Genomic DNA, 5,233 nt, shown 5'->3' with positions numbered 1-5,233 from the left:
GTTAAAGAAAATATACAAAACTATAGTAAAGACATGTTTATGACCATAAGACAAGTGATTAATTTTATTACATGTGCAGGAATTCATGTAAGACTTAGAAGACATTTAACTTTAATAAATAGCCATATGGTACAGTACTTGAAATGTAGAAATGAAGATATTTATTATCCAGATAATCAGAGTTTCATAAGGTCGAGAGGGCTAATCTTACTTTGACATCTTGAATAACAGAGTTTTTAACACATATTTAGTGTGTTTTTATATAACAAAATCCAGTTGAGGGATTCCTTCTAATTTTTCATATCAATTCTTCATTAATTATCTCCAAATATTTTTCCAAGTTTGGGATTATTAGATGTTGAAATGCAATCCATTTTGAAGACTGCAGTCCTTGACCTTCTGCAGCAAATGTTTCAAGTCCTCCTCAGGTTTCAGCAAGCAAGGTTGTCCATTCTACACAATGCAGCTTGCTGATGAGTCTTCCTCCAATCCTGATGCCATATTCCTTTTCATAAAATTCAGACTCCTGAAAGATCTCTTCTGCAGCCTTCCAAGTTATGAAGAAAGGTCACATCCTTGTCACACTACATTCTTGATTTTTAACCATTCAATGTTTCCTTGCTCTATTCAGATGACTGCTTCCTGATCTAAGTATAGGTTTTGTATGAGCACAATCAAGTGTTCTAGGATTCTTATTCTCCTCCATGTTCATCACCATTTATTGTGATCCACCAAATGTCTTTACTTGGTGAAAAGACAGATATTCTTCTGATACTCTCTGCTTTCAGTGAAGATCCATCTGAAACCCAAACTCATCGTCACACATTCTTTTTGTACTTTCTTTTTCTCAGTCAAGATCCTTCTGACATTGACAATAGTGTACTTAGTGCCCCTGGCTCTTTTAAACCCAACCTTTACTTCTGGTAGTTTTCTGTTGATGTACTTTTCCTCATGTAGTGGATAATCATCAGTAACATTTTGCTCATATGTGATATTAGTGATATTGTTCAATAATTTCCACACTCTTGTCAAATCACTCTTTTTGGAATGGGAATAAATAAGGTTCTCTTAGAAGCCAGCTGGCCAAAGTAGCCATCCTCCCGATGTCTTGGTACAACTTGTTGAGCCCATCCAGGGCAGCATCTGTTTGCTGAAATAGGTAATTGGTATTCCATCAATTCCTTGGACCTTGTTTTTTATTTTTATTAAATAAAAATTATAGGGCTGTGTGTTTCCCTTTTTCAGTGGGAAAATGTCAGTGGGTTTTTTCAGTGTTGAAGTCATCCAACAATAAATAAACCAATAGAAGTGAGAGATTTTTTTCTAACATGGAAGGGCCTGAATCTGTTACAGTTTCATTCATGGATAGAATTTATATCATCTATAAATGAGAGATAGGCGCTCTGATGACCTGTTGTTGTTCTTGTTGTTATGTGCCATCTATCACTTGCGACTCATAGCAACCCTATGTACAAGAACTCTAAAAGCCATTCTAGTCTGTGCCAACCTAGCCATCTCAAACACACTTATTCTCACTACTCCAGTCAAAGAATCGATCCATCTCATCAAAGGTCTTCGTCTCCTGCACCGTCCCTCCACTCTGCCAAACATGATGTCCCTCTCCAAGGACCAGTCCCTCCTTGCAACATGTCCAAAGTATGTCAGACGAAGCTTCAGAATCCTTGACTCCAGGGAGCATTCCAGCTTCACCCTCTCCAGGACAAACCTGTTTGTTGTCCTAGCAGTCGATGGTATATTCAACACTCTTCTCCAGCACCACAGCTCAAAGGCATCAATTCTCTTTCTATCAACCCTATTCACTGTACAATTCTCTGATGCATAGCACGGAGTTGCGAAGACTATAGCCTGGATGAGGCACACTTTAGTCTCCAGTCTGACATCATTGCTCTTCAGTACTCTTGAGAGGTCCCTCACAACTGACTTTCCCAATGCAATTTGTCTCTTGATTTCCTGGTTGCTGTTACCAAGAGTGTTGACTGTGGAGCCAAGTAAATTAAAACTGTTAACTATCTCAATCTCTTCACCATCCATGCTGATACTGCCAATTGGTCCATTGGTTAGAATCTTTGTTTTCTTTTTTTTTTTTTTAGAGAAACGTTGTTTAATGGTAAAGCTCAGCACACTCCAGCATGGGGCATGGCCTGGAGTTGAAGCAGCAGGGACAAGTAGTTGATCCCCACGGAGCCTCACATGGCGAAGAGGATGAGGAAGGCGACCATCAAACAGAAGAGTCCCATGGCCTCAGACAGGGCAAAGCCCAGAATGGCATAGGAGAAGAGCTGCTGCTTGAGAGATGGGTTCCTGGCATAGCCAATGATCAAGCTGCCAAACACTGTCCTGATGCCAGCCCCTGAGCCAGCCACACCAACTGTGGCAGCCCCAGCACTAATAAACTTGGCCGCTGTGTCAATGTCCCGGGAGACAACACTTGTCTGGAACTCCCTTCTGGCAACCTGGAGTGGAGAACTGCTGCTGCTGCTGTAGGTAGGCTGGTTAGATGGGATTTCTGGCCTACTCAGGAATGAAGCAGACACAGGCCTAATTAGACCTCTGGTACAGCAACGAATCAGAGCTGGAGAAATGAGTAATGCCCCAGTGGTCTGCATATTTTCAGTCTCTTAGCTTTAGCTCCAGGTCAGAATCTTTGTTTTCTTGATGTTGAGCTTCAGTCCATATAGGAGGCTGTAGTCCTTGATCTTCTGCAACAAGCGCTTCAGGTCCTCCTCAGTTTCAGAGAGCAGATTTGTGTCATCTGCATAACGCAGGTTGTTGATGAGACCTTGTTTTTTGCTAATTCCTTCAGAGCAGGTTGAACTTCCTCCTTTTATCACCGTTGCCTGTTAGTCATACGCTGTTTCATGAAATTCTTCTGTGACAACAGTTCTTTTTGGCACAGTTAACTCTGTGTACAATAGAATTTCAACATTTAAGGATCTCAAATCTTCTGCCTTTTCAACCAACGAGATTGTTAACATCTGCATATAGGAGATGGATAATAAATCTTCCCCTTTTAAATTTATTTTTATTATTAATTTTAATAGACATTTACAGAGGTTTTGGATTTCCACTCATTCATTGCTGCACTTTTCTCCCTGCCCACCCCTCCCCACTAGCTTGCTTCCCCCTCCTAAAATAAAAAGGAAAAAAAAATTCCTTCATTAGTATACAATTCCCACAACCCTTTTCCCCACCCCCACCCTGAGTACACTTCTCTATGCAACCTTAATTCTGGATTCCTGTGCTAACCATAATACTCAATCATATATCACTTCTAATCTGTTCTTTCCCTTATTTGTTTCAATACAATGTACATAATTTACCCAGTTTTTTCTGTCATACCCCAACCCTGATGTCAGACCCATTCTACAACAGTAGCACCATGCATTATTTGTCGCTTTGTGACTGAGATATTTCACTCAGCATAATGTCCTCCAGGGTCACCCACTTTGAATAATATTGCATGAGTTCCTTGTTTTTCAATGCAGCATAGTATTCCATTGTGTGGATATACCACAGCTTCTCTATCCATTCGTTTGTTGATGAGCCCTTAGGTTGCTTTCAACTCTTTGCTATTGTAAAGCTGTGGTAAACATGGCTGTGCATATATCTGCTTCCCCTTATTTTTTACAGTCAACATTTTCAGATTATTTGTTCACCATACAGATTTAATTCAAAGACAATAAAGAAATTCAGCTACACTGAAAGTATTGGCAAAAAATTAAGGACCCAGGAGTAGATGGAATACTAATTGAAATGTTTCAAGAAAGAGAATCAGTCCTGGATGTGCTAATCAGTCTGTGGCAGGAAATATGGAGGACAGCTGACTGGCCGGAAGAGACCAATATTTGTTCCCATTCTTATGAAAAGTGATCCAATAGAATGTGGAAATTATCAAACAGTATCATTAATACTAAATGCTTGCAAAATACAGCTGAGGAACATTAAAAAATTGCTAGAAGGAAATTGAAGAAATTTGTTCTTGAAAACAATGTATTTGAATTTTATATACAAAGAATTTAAAAAAAAAATAAAATCCTTGCCTCCAAGGAGCAGCTTGGCTTCAACTTCTCCAGAACAAAAACAAACAAAAAACAAAACAAAACACAGTACATAGAGAGACATTCAAGCTGGATTCTGAAAAGATCGTGGCCCTGGTGATAGCTTTGCTGATGTCAGATGTATCATGGCTAAAAACAAAGAATACAGGATGGATAGCTATTTGTGCTTTATTGCTTATACAAAGGCGTCTGACTATGTAGATCATAACAAATGGTGACTAACAGGAAGCAGAATGGTAATCTCAGAGCACTTGATTTTGCCCTTGTAAAATTTATACCTAGACCAAGAGGCTCTTGGCCAACAGAGCAGGGAATTCTGTGTGGATTAAATTTCAAATATGTGCATCAGAGTTGTTCCCTTTCTGTCTATACCCATAGATATTTCCAAGTTGGCTTTTTCTTGACAACGCTGTGATGTGTAAGATAGAATAATAATGGGACTTAGTGTAGTGTGGTTTCTTGCATCTCAAGTGGCTTTCTTGCTTTTTTCATGTTTCAGAGTATTTTTGTGTCTTTACTACTTACAGAACCAAGGATTTTTAGGTATATATTTAGTGGAAAGAAGAAAGAAAAGTATGTCTACTCCATCTTCTCAGAAGTAGAAAATAACCTTATGAGAGATGAAACAAATCACTCAGCAGTGACATCATAGATGAAACCAGGGGAATAAATAACCCCAATTCATTCCTGTATTGCTTACTAATAACTTAACAGTGACTCTCGTTGACCAAGGCAGAGAAGAGAGTTAGACTTTAACAGATCAGAAGTAGCCCAAGAAGTCAACTACTAATTTTGAAATTAATGGCTCCTGGTGGCAACTGAAATGCAAATAGCACAAAAACTCTTCCCCTTATTGAAATACATGATTCTCAAGTATCTCGTTGATACTCATGATGCTTTGAGGTTTGCATATGTTTTGCCTATGTTTACATATTAAGTTCACTAGTCACTGGCATCCCATCTCCATTTTACTTCTTAGTTATGTTGGACAGAAATCCCAAACCTTGGTCTTTCTACTTGGGAATTTTTCTGTTATTTTCTAGAATGTTCAACTTAGCATCTGTGATAATTATGAAATGAATCAGTCTCTATTCCATACCAAGGGAGTAATATTACAATTCAAAGGAAGGGAGGTGTTCCCAGAAATGAGGCAC

The 5,233-nt window shown here is 38.9% G+C and overlaps 1 pseudogene; it reads right to left on the bottom strand.

Moving 5' to 3' along the window:
* Nucleotides 1-2,207: 2,207 nt before the first annotated feature.
* On the bottom strand, nt 2,208-2,627 carry LOC102861553 (annotated as a pseudogene).
* Between the last annotated feature and the right edge of the window lie 2,606 nt (nt 2,628-5,233).

Source organism: Elephantulus edwardii, unplaced genomic scaffold, assembly GCF_000299155.1.
Source record: "Elephantulus edwardii isolate Elephantulus edwardi_28Jun2011 unplaced genomic scaffold, EleEdw1.0 scaffold00029, whole genome shotgun sequence".
NCBI classification, from domain to species: domain Eukaryota; kingdom Metazoa; phylum Chordata; class Mammalia; order Macroscelidea; family Macroscelididae; genus Elephantulus; species Elephantulus edwardii.
The sequence above is the reverse complement of the archived record's forward strand: the minus strand, read 5'-3'. Positions and strand labels throughout refer to the sequence as shown.